The following is an 11,589-nucleotide window of genomic DNA, read 5'->3' as shown; positions in this document are numbered from 1 at the left end:
AAAAGACTGTTCTTGGGCTTTACGTGTCCCTGGTTCCCATGATGGCTGGTCTGGCATTCTGGTCACAGGCTAGCATTTTCACCAGCTCCGTACACAGCTGGGGAATGACAGACAACCGGGTGCAGAATGGCCTCTGGCCAGGAGGATGCTGCACTTTTTCCCTTAGCGCCAAAACTGTGTCATTCCCAGGGCTGGAGGGCATCGCTCATGATGAGACAGGAGGGGCAGGGCCTCCCAAGGTGGTTAAAACGGAGAAGCCTGGGTCCCTGGCTGCAGGTTGTGCAGGGACAATGGGAGTGGAGGCAGCAAGGGACATTTCTGGTCCTTTCCTGGCTCCAAACTCAGAAGCTTCTGGAACACCACCCCTCAGTGATAATAGCACATGTGCTACGTGCCCGCAGTTCTGAGACACACAGTCCAGATTGGAAACTGGAGATTGGGGGAGAAGGTCAGAGGATCCAGCTGGGCCCGTGGAAGATCAGCTTCGTGTGGGTATCAGCCCCTTCTCGGCCAAGTCCTTTCCTCCCCACCCCCGGGCTCTCTGAAGAGTCTTTTTCACATACACCAGTGCAGTGATGTGTGTATATCACTGTGGTTTAGCATGGAAATTGATCAAGTCACTTCACTCCTCTGAACCTCAACGTCCTCACCTCTAAAATGGGGACAAGGAAGACAGTGGACTAATATTGGGCACCGTATCTGGCAGCTAAAGTTAGCTCTTATTCGTGGATGGATCTAGAGACTGTCCTACAGAGTGAAGTAAGTCAGAAAGAGAAAAACAAATATCGTATATTAATGCATGTATGTGGAACCTAGAAAAATGGTCCAGATGAACCGGTTTGCAGGGCAGAAACTGAGACACAGATGTAGGGAACAAACGTATGGACACCAAGGGGGGAAAGCCGCGTGGGGTGGGGATGGTGGTGTGCTGAATTGGGCGCTTGGGACTGACATGTATACACTGATGTGTATAAAATGGATGACTAATAAGAACCTGCTGTATAAAACAATTAATTAAATTAAATTTAAAAATTAAAAAAAAAATAAAAATAAAGTTAGCTCTTATTATTGTTCATCTTGTTATATAATAATTATTATTTTGTCACTTAGTTTACTGCCCTGCTTGTGTTCCCAGCCCAAGCTGAAGGTCTCTCTCAGCTGCCCTGCCCGGGAGGGAGGAGCCTGTTCCCTTCGCCAGGTCTTACTCTTGTCTCGGGGCCAAATCGTGTCTGTTCATCCCCGGGGTCTCACCCCCTCCCACAGTGCTGGTCGGTCTCATCTCTCAGCTGCTGCCGCCAACATGCTTAACAGTGACACACTGTTGAGTCCTAGTGGCCCTAGTGGCCTTTGATGGGTCCACATGGCCAGAATCTTGCCCAGAGAACGGCCTGGCAGGAAAAATGCAGTGAGGAGGGGGCTGCCGGCTGCAAGAGGCTGGTCTGGGTCAATTCTGTGCTCTTCCGTGTTAGGGAGGATCTGACTCTTGGGATGAGGTGAGAGCAGGGAGGCCTTCACGGTGGAGGAGTTAGGGTCGGGTGGTGGGCAGGGAAGCAGTGAGAGGCTTACATAGAAAGTGTCGTCTTACCCTACTATACCCAGAGGACAAGCGGGATCTGAAATGGGCTTCTGTGGGGCCTTGGCTTCCCGTAGACACCGGCGCCCAGTAGAGCAGGTGGCCGACCAGTGCTAACTAGCTTGGGTTGGTGGTAGGTTGTTTTCTCGTTGCTAGGGCAGAGCCGCACTGAGGATTCTGGGATAGAGGGACTTATGGTGAGGATGCTGCGGTACAAGGGGAACTTCTCAGGCGGGACAGGGAAACACGGGTTTCCCAGCATCCCAGGGCTGGATAGGACCCGGAGCAGATTCATGGAGGGGCCTGGCTGTCGACGTTCTTTGATCTGTTCCTGCTGCTTGCATCCCACTCCTCGGGTGCTGAGTTCAGACTCCTCTCAGTGGTCTGGGCTCCTGCACCATGCCCGCCTTTCCATCTCTCTCGGTATCTTCTGTTCACACCTGTGAAGCACCTGTTTGAGCGGAGCTACCCCAGCAGCGGATTTCATTGGCTGTTGGCTAGCTTCCCATTGGCTGCCTGTGGTCAGGTGCTCTCTGCCGTCCAATCAGCTATGGCCATGGTGGCCCTACCTCAGGAATTGCCTGGAACTGCCTCCCTGGGGGAGATGTCTCTACCTGTGTGTGTGTGGAGGGGAGGTGGGAAGGACCCCTTTCAGGGGCTCAGTGAAGGCCCGCATTCTGGGCTTGTCAAGTACACCCCCTGGCTTCCAACCAGTCAATCAGGTTCCCGGGCAATCCAGCAAACCCCCAAGGCTCCCCCACCCCGACCACCTGTTTTCTTCTTCACCTGGTACACACACATCATTATGCATGGTTCTTATCCTGTTGTAAGGTAATTCGTTTAATACCAGTCTCGACCCCCACTGGACTGACAACTGGAGAGCAGGTGGCCCTTCACACACACATCCCTGGCCCCTGGGCTCTGCCTCTGGAATTAGACTGGCTCCGTTGAATAAACCAATATGAACACCACCAGCAGCAGTGACAGTTTATATTTAATGCCAGTCACAATGCTACATGCTACCTGGATTACCTCAGTAATCCTCGGAGGAAGGTCTGTTCTCACGCCCATTTTAGAGATGGGGAAAGCGAGGCTTGGAGAGGGGAAGTATGTTGCTCAGAGAGGAAGCAGTGGTGCCCAACAGTGACCAGCACTGGCTCAGACCTGTGCCCCTTCTTGATCCTCAGCCGCTGAGCCCTGGTGGCAGGTTACTTGGCATCTCCAGGCCTCAGTTTCACTTTCTCCAAAAGTAGGATAAGAGAATTTAACATACGAAGTGGTCCCAGAAAATCAGCGCTTTTCAAACTAAAACTCAACCCGTGGGTTGGCATTATTTTCACAGATAGGAAGGGGATTTTTGCTGTTCTCTTGGTAATAAATTGGGGTTTGCAGAGTTAAATTTTAAGTCCAGCTTGCTTGAAATCACCCCCAGATTTGGGCACATACCTCACAGGCAGCTTTCACAGCTTGATTCACAGGTCTTCGGGTCTGAACTGAAAGACTCAAGTTTCACCCGAGATTCTAATCACATCTGTGACCTTTGTACCACGTGCCTTAAAGAAATAAAAAACCAGAAAGACAAGTTCTAGAACACTTTATGTAGAGATAAAGTGAATCTCCTTTATGCACTGTCCATATGGCCGTCTCAAGCCAGATATGGTCCTGGAGCTCCTGAAATGTGGAGCTCCAAACTTAGTTGTGCCATGGGTGTAGAATTCATAGCTAATTCTGAAGACCTAATATGAAAAAAAGTTAAATATCTAATTAATAATTTTAAAATATTAATGACGTTAAAATGATGATATTTTGGATCTAGTGGGTTAAGTAAAATATATTATTAGAGTAGACTGAACAATGTCCCCCAAAGATATCAAGTCCTAACCCCTGGAACCTGTAAATGTTACCGTAATGGAAAAGGTGTCTTTCTTTGCAATTGTGATTCAGTTAAAGATCTTGAGATGACGAGATTATCCTGGATTATCCAGGTAAACCCTAAATGTGATCACATGTATCCTCATAAGTGGGAGAAAGAGGGAGGTGTGACATAGACACACAGAGAAGGGGAGGAGAAGGCAGTGCGGTCGGTCGTGGTCATGAAGACAGAGACCGGAGCGATGCTGCCACAAGCCAGGGAATGCCAGCAGCCACCAGAAGCTGGAAGGCGCAAGGAGCAGATTCTCTCCTTGAGGCTGTGGTGGGGAGCGCAGCCCTGCTGACACCTTGGTTTCAGATTTCTTGCCTCCAGGACCGTAAGAGAATAAATTTCTGTTAAGTCACCAAGTTTCTGGTGATTTGCTAGTGTCCTCAGGGAACTCAAAGAATTGTTGAAATTAATTTCATTGTTGCATTTTATGGTTTTTAACACAGCTACTAGAAAAATTTTAATTAACGTATGTGGCTTGCACTTGTGGTGACCTTGGACCTTTCTCACTCTTCTTTAACCATAAGGGGAGGAAGCCACCTCCCCTCTCTGGCTCCTTGTCTGTAAACAAGGCATTGAACCGGGACAGCACTTCTCATCCACAGTCCTTGGGTCTTTGGGGGTCCAGGAAGGTGTCTGTAGATGTATTTTCAGGTTGGCAGTACCAGTTAAATAAATCTTTAGTTTTGGGCTGGATTATATGAGATCCAACCAGCAGTTACACGTGTCCTGTGGACATGCAAACACTTTTAAAAACACAGAAAGGCATTTTATTAGTTTCCTGGAGCTTCTGTGACAAATGACCACCAACTGGGTGGCTTAAACAACAGAATTCTATTCTCTCATAGTTCTGGAAGCCAGAGGTCTGAAATCCAGGTGTTGGCAGGGTTGGTTCCCTCTGGGGGAATCTCTTCCAGGCCTCTCTCCCAGCTTCTGGTGTCACTGGCAGCCCTTGGCGTTCCTTGGCTTGTGGCCGCACCACTACAATCTCTGCATCCACCAGAGACGCAGAGATTGGCCTTTCCCTGAGTCTGAATCGCCCTCTCTGTTTTCTTACAAGGACACCAGCCATTGACTTAATTACATGTGCAAAGACGCTGTATGTCTTAATTTTATGGCTAGCCACTGGGTGCCCAGATTAAACATTATTTCTGAGTGGATCTGTGACACTGTTTCCGAATGAGATTAGCATTAGAATCAGTGGACTCAGTAACGTAGGACACCCTCCCCAGCGTAGGTGGGCTTCATCCAATCCTCAGGGCTTGAATAGAATCAAAGACAGAGGAAGGAGGAATTCACCCCATGTTTCCTGCCTCACTGCCTCACTAATCTCCCCCAGCCCTTGGACTGAGATTTTCACCATTGACTTCCCTGGTTCTCAGGCCTTTGGGCTTGGGCTGAACTACACCACCCGCTTTCCCAAGTCTCAAGCTTGCAGATGGCAGGTGGTGGGACTTCTCAGCCTCTATAATCATATGAACTAATTTCTCATAAAGAAAAATCCCTCTAGATGGATAGATAGATAGACAATCTCTCTCTATATAGATTATATATAGATAGGTTATATCTACATCTATATAGTCATATAATCTCTCTCTCAATCAAATCAATAGGATTTGATTGATTTTGTTTTTCTCTGGAAAACCCTGGCTAATACAGACCCTATTTCCAAGTAAGGTCACATTCACAGGTGCTGTGGTTTAGGACTCGGACATCTTTTGTGGGGACACTATTCAACACACGACAGACATGTTACCTCTGTCTTTGATAGAGGCTGGACTGCAAAGGGAATTAGAGCAGGAGCTCTGCAACTGCGTCGTTCTGGATTTGAATCCTCCACTTGTGTTCTCATTACTATGGTTGTTTTTTGGCCCTTGAACCTCAGGAATCTTCTATGATAATCGGAGGTCATGGTGTTATGAGTAATTACCCCCAAAAGATTGTTGTGAGACCTCTCATTAGCTCTTTTTAAAAAATTACATTATTTATTTATTTATTTTTGGTTGTGCCGAGTCTTAGTTGCCACAGGAGGGCTACTTAGTTGCGGCTCCAGGGCTCCTTAGTTGTGGCCTGTGAACTCTTAGTTACGGCATGCATGTGGGATCTAGTTCCCTGACCAGGGATCGAAACTGGGCCCCCTGCATTGGGAGCACTGAGTCTTATCCACTGCACCACCAGAGAAGTCCCTCTCATTAGCTCTTAGGGTAAGTTACTCAGATGGTCCATACCTCAATTTTCTCATCTGTAAAATGGGAATAACAGTACCTACCGCAACGGGTTGTTATGAATTGGTTGTTATGAATTTTAAATAAGTTTAATATTTCCCGGGCACACGGTGAATGTCAGATAATAGCATTTAATAATGCTATTATTAAAAAGTAATCATGATGCCTGGCTCAGGGGAAGTACTAAACAGTGCTAGCTGCTATTATGGTCCACGTTATTTATCATGAGATGTTGCATCCTGAAAGGCCCTATCGAGTTCTGATGTTATCCTTTCTCTGGCTTTCATGAGGACATGCCTTCTTCCCTCAGCTAAGTCACCCTGAGCTCAGAACCAGGGCCAGCTTCATGCAGTCACACAGGCTCAGTTTAATGCTCTTAAAGTCTGATGCATACAGCGTTTCCTTTGGGGAAGATGAAAAAGTTTTAGAGAGGGTTGGTGGTGACGGTTGCACGACAATATGAATGTACTTGATGCCACTGAATTGTACACTTTAAGATGGCTAGTTTTACGTTAAAAAGAAAAGCCGTCTCATGTACGTTAAAAAGGGTGGCTGTCTCATTCACGGCCGTATTGAAATTTGTAATAACTTCTGATCAAGGGGCTTTGCGTTGTCATTTTGCACTGGGCCCCCGCAAACTGTGCAGCCAGACCTACTTGGAGTCACAGCGCTTCCCGCGTTTGTAGCAGTGAGGGGTGAATTTCCCACTCTGGTCTGAGCTGGCTCAGCGACACACGGGGTGATGGCCCCTCTAACAGGGACCTTTCCGAACTGGGTCGTGGCGGCTGGAAAACATGGGCTCCAAGGATGAGCTGACAGGACAGCAGTTGTTTCACCTGGAAGAGGGGATTTGGCGTGGACACTGCGTATCCTCCAATTTCTGAAAGGCAGTGGGGAAAAGAAGGGAACGCGAGTATTCTCTGTGGCCCCAGAGGGCAGATCTAGCATAAGGTAGGAATGTTAAACAAGGAGAGTTGTGCAAGAAGGGAATGGCTGGCTTCAGTTCAAACCTCAGCTCTGCCTGGGGGCTAAGGCATGGGCTCTGTCTTCGGGCAGCTCTACCTCTGCCCAGATCTGTGACCATAGAGAAGGTCATTTGTAGCCCTGAGCCAATTTTCCCACCTAGGAAATGGGCTGATAACAGGGTGAGATGCTAAAGATAAAACAAGGCAAGTTTACAGGTACAGCATGTAAAGGGAGCCCGGCTTCTAGGGGGTTATCTAGTGCATAACAACTGCTGCCATTGCTGTTGTTGCTATTGTTATTATTACTGGAAGGTAGTGAGTTCCCCAGACTGGCAGGGTTCTAGCTGAGATGGATCGACAGGGAGCTGCAGAGCCCACCCTTGCATCAGAGCTAAAGGAAGAAGTTCCCACTTCGCCCCCTTTCGGCATCTGGTGTATTTGGATGAGTAGTTTAAAAACCTGCAGTCGTAAAATACTGTCATGGTGACAAAGGCAGCAAGGGAAAGGGGGTGGTGTTTTTTTGTGGAGCAGAGGAAGGTTTGGGTCCTGGAGGCTGCTGAAGAAGTGGGAGGGGTTCCCGTTGTACTTGACTTTGAAAACCTCAGCCAGCTGTCCCCGGAGCCATCCCACGCTGAACACGATCCCAGGAATGCAAGAGCTCCCCTCCAAGGGCCTCCTAGGAAATGGGTTCCTGATGTGTCTGAGAGCCAGACACCGGAAACAGCGTCAGTGGGTGGCGTGCGTGTGAGAGCGAGGTCGCTTGTGCCACTTGATGCGCGGACAGCCCGGGCAGGTGAGGGTCTTGCCCTCGCTGATCCCGGAGCCTCTGCCTAGAGTCACACTTGGGGTGACAGCTGCTTCCCTGGAAATGCCTTGGCGAGGATTTGTGCTGAGACAGACATTTCTCCTCTCCCTCCTCCCCCATCTGCCTCTCCTGTTGTTTGTGTCATGTCCCCAAACTGTATCCAGGAAATACTCCTGCCTGACCGCAGCTCTGCTCATCAGTAACAGGATCTGAGACCCAGAGGCCGAGGAGCAGCGAGCAGATGGGTTCCATCAAGGGCCACGCTGCGTCAGAGCTTGGAATGGCCAGAAGGGTGTTTCTCTCCTGCACCACAGCTAGCCCCAGAATGTACCAGCATCTCACGCGCACATTCAGGTGGTCCAACTTTTGACAGATATTTACCCAGCACAGCTTTATGCAGATACCACGTTAGGTGTGTAAATATAGCCGTGAACGAGACAGCTGCCCTGGCTTTTCTTTTTCTTTTTAACGTAAAACTAGCCGTCTTAAAATGTACAATTCAGTGGCATCAAGTACATTCATACTGTTGTGCAAACGTCACCACCAGTCCTCTCTAAAACCTTTTCATCTTCCCCAAAGGAAACGCTGTATGCCTCAAGCCATCGCTGCCATTCCCCCCTCCGCCTACACCCTGGCCACCGTCAGTCTGCTTTCTGTTTCTATGGATTTGCCTATCCCGGACATTTCATATAAATAGAATCAGACGATAGATGGATTTTTGTGAGTGACTTCTCTCTCTTAGCTTGATGTTTTTCAGGTTCATCCACATGTAGCCGGTATCAGTATGTCATTCCTTTTTGTTTGTTTGTTTGTTTTCTTTTTGCCCATGCCACACGGCACGTGGAATCTTAGTTCCCCGACCAGGGATCGAACCCACAGCCCCTGCAATGGAGGCGCGGAGACCTAACCACTGGACCGCCAGGGAGTTCCCCCCAGGCTCCACATCTCTAAAATGGGTCTATCAGTCATCTCTCCTCAGGACTGAATACCATGGCGTCTGTGATTAGGCCAGTGTTGGGTGTGAGGGCAATGCCCCAACGACCTTGGGGCCATCATCCCACGTGACTGCTGTCCTTAGTGGGATGGCGTCATCCCTGAAGGGAGTCTTGGCTGCCTCAGGAATGGGTTTCAGGGTCAGGCTGGGCTCGGAAGCCCAGGCAGACAGCTTGGCAAGAAGCCTCACATCAGCCTGGTTCACTGGTGGGCAGCTTCCAGTCTTACCCATTTATCCTTGTCAATAAATGTCAGCTTCTGTGTTGCTACACTGTTGGGTGAGTGTCTGTGCTGTTAACGGGCAAACTAACCAAATTTAAAATCATGCCTTCTTTTCCAGTCCTAACTGAATGATTATCAAAGGCAGGTACCCTGGGACAATGCCCCAATTACCTTGTTCTGGTCCCAACCTGCCTGGCAGCCAGTGCCACTCAGAGACACAGAGTCCTCTTCCCTGGCTCTCCGCTCGTCAGGCAGGAGAGACAGCCAGGCTCCCCCAGGGGAATTCCAAGAAGTAAGCAGGCGGCAGTCAGAATACAAAACCAAACTCTGGAGCTCTTTACTCATCTTGGGCTAGACTCTTTGGGTTACAAAAAAAGAAATCCAAGTCAAATAAGCTTAATTCAGTTCAATTCAACAAATTACAGTTGTGTCTATATGTCAGGCATGGGACCAATGCTTGTGGTTCATCAGTAAACAAAAGAGACCCCTGCCCCAGAAAGCCAGGTATTAGTAAGGATACTAAATAAATTATATGATGTGTCAGTGAGTGATATGTGCTATGGAAAGAAAAGAGAAAGTGAAGGCGGGGAGGCGGCATCCGGAGTGCTGGGGGTGGGGACAGGATGCAGAACTGATTTAAGGTGCTCAGGGTTGGGCCGCATCAGGAAGCTGAGATTTGAGTAAAGACTTGAAGATGAGTTGTCAACCCAGTGGATGGCTGGGGGAAGAGAATTCCAGGCGGAGGGATCAGAGAAAGGACAGTGTCTGGCATGTTTGAGGACCAGCAAGGAGGGCGGTGTGACTGGGCTGAATGAATGAGGGGAGGAAGGAGAAGAGGAGTTCCGAGAGAACCAGATGGGGACCAGATGGGATAGGGCCATGGGCCATGGGCCAAACTTTGGCTTTTGCTCTGAGTGAGATGGGAGCCACTGCAGAGTTTGGAGCAGAGGAGGAATGTGATTTGACTGATGTTTTGTTGAAGCTAAAAAGGAAATGCCTAGACTCCTGGGCCTGGGTGAGTCAGAGATTGGGGCCTCTTTGTTTCCTTGAGAATACAACCTCCTCTATGCGGGGAGAGGGAATGGCTGCACACTGCTTCAGGCCAACACCAGGCCAGGGTCCTGTCCCGGAGCCTAGAGGGATTTCTCCATCAGTGTCAGAACATAAACTCCCAGGGAAGGTCTCTGATTGGCTCTGCTTGGACCAATCGCAGTGCCCAGATGCCAGGAACATTGTGATTGGCTGGTCTGTGTCACATGGCTGCCCCACACTAAGAAGATGCAGTAGTCTGGCTGCCCCACCAGGGTTACAGGCAATCGGGGTGCAAGGAAAGGAAAGGAATGTTGTGATTTCCCACAGGAAGGTAGAAAGGAGAGGTGAGGTGGCAGACAAAAACAACAGTCCTTCCTTGAATTGCTCATCCCAAGGGGAGCCCAGGGTTCCCACCTGGTGGACCTCTGACCCAGGACGGGCTGCAGAGCCATCAGAAAGCACTCACTCATCTCCATTTGCCTCTCCCATAGACCACACACCACATTTCTCAAACATTGCTTCTCTGAGGAGGCTTGATGCCGCGGTGATGCCTACAACACGAATCTGACCTAAAAGGTCACTTCAGTGACAGTGATTTTTATCACCGCGTTTCCTCCTCCCTGGCTGGAGAGAGCCCCAGCAGTATTCACTGAGGTCAGGAACCGGTGGCGAGGTGGAGCAACTTCCTCCTCTCTCTAAGCCTCCTCTGAAGTCACAGACAATTAAACAGCGTGCAGAGCCGGGTCTCTGATCCTCAGGAAATGCCGAGGAGGGTGAGCTGGAAGAAGGCTCAGGCATGGCTGCCGCTGTCTGCTCAGGGTGGTAGAACTGGGACGGGAGAAATTTGTGGGTTTTTTTAATACAGTATAGTAACACATTTTGATTATACAGCTCGGTGAATTTTTATGTATATATCCACCTGGGTAACTATCACCCGGGTCAAGACATAAAACATTTCCAACGTCCAGGAGGCCTCCTCCCGGGGTGGTCTCAGGGCCTTCTCTTGTCCTCTTTCTTTTTTTAAATTTTTTTTTAAATTTGGCCACACCTCTTGGCTTGCTGGACCTTAGTTCCCTAACCAGGGATTGAACCAGAGCCCTAAGTAGTGAAAGCTCGGAGTCCTAACCACTGGACCACCAGGGAATTCCCTCTCTTGCCGTCATTTCTGTGCAAGCGCCAGTGTATTTTCTGGGGGCCTTGGGGCCAGGCCCACAGTGAGCACTCCCATCCCTGACCCTGTCCCCGCCCCACCCTGCAAGGCGGCACAGGGGTGGGGGCACCGATCCCATTTTACATGCAAAGAACGTTACTGGAGCTCAGAGAAAAGTAACACCACCGTCACCATCTCCACCGAAAACAACAAGGGCAGCTCCGCTGACTGAGGAAGGCTGTAGGGAAATTCTTGGCGGAAGATCAGAGAAGGACTTGTTATCCTTACTGGGCCCTGACTTAGCTGGTTATTTTCAGCAGACGATGAAGAAAAGATTCCTATCACAAAGTCACACACACGGGTCAGAAGGGCCTCCCGACAAAGTCCCTCTTATTTTCCGCTGTGGGTAACAGTAGGTAATCACCTGCTCCTTGCCCATACTGGTTTTCCCAGCCTCTGCTGGTGAGGTTTCTATCTTGCTGTTTTAGAAGACCAAACAGAGCAGAGCACGCCCCCTGGTCCAAGGAGGGATGAACACAAGCGTCCCCTCTCGGTTGTCTCTGGTCCACAATTCTGGGGGTGGTGCAGAGATCCCAGCCCCGCAACTGAGCTTTTTGACAAGGAAGACAGCCCCCTGCAGTGGTTCCCCTGAGTTGGGGGCAAGAGAAGCGGGAGTCCTCTGTTCTCAGACAAAAACATCGGC

The sequence above is a fragment of the Tursiops truncatus genome, chromosome 6, assembly GCF_011762595.2.
Source record: "Tursiops truncatus isolate mTurTru1 chromosome 6, mTurTru1.mat.Y, whole genome shotgun sequence".
Lineage (NCBI taxonomy): Eukaryota > Metazoa > Chordata > Mammalia > Artiodactyla > Delphinidae > Tursiops > Tursiops truncatus.
The sequence above is the reverse complement of the archived record's forward strand: the minus strand, read 5'-3'. Positions refer to the sequence as shown.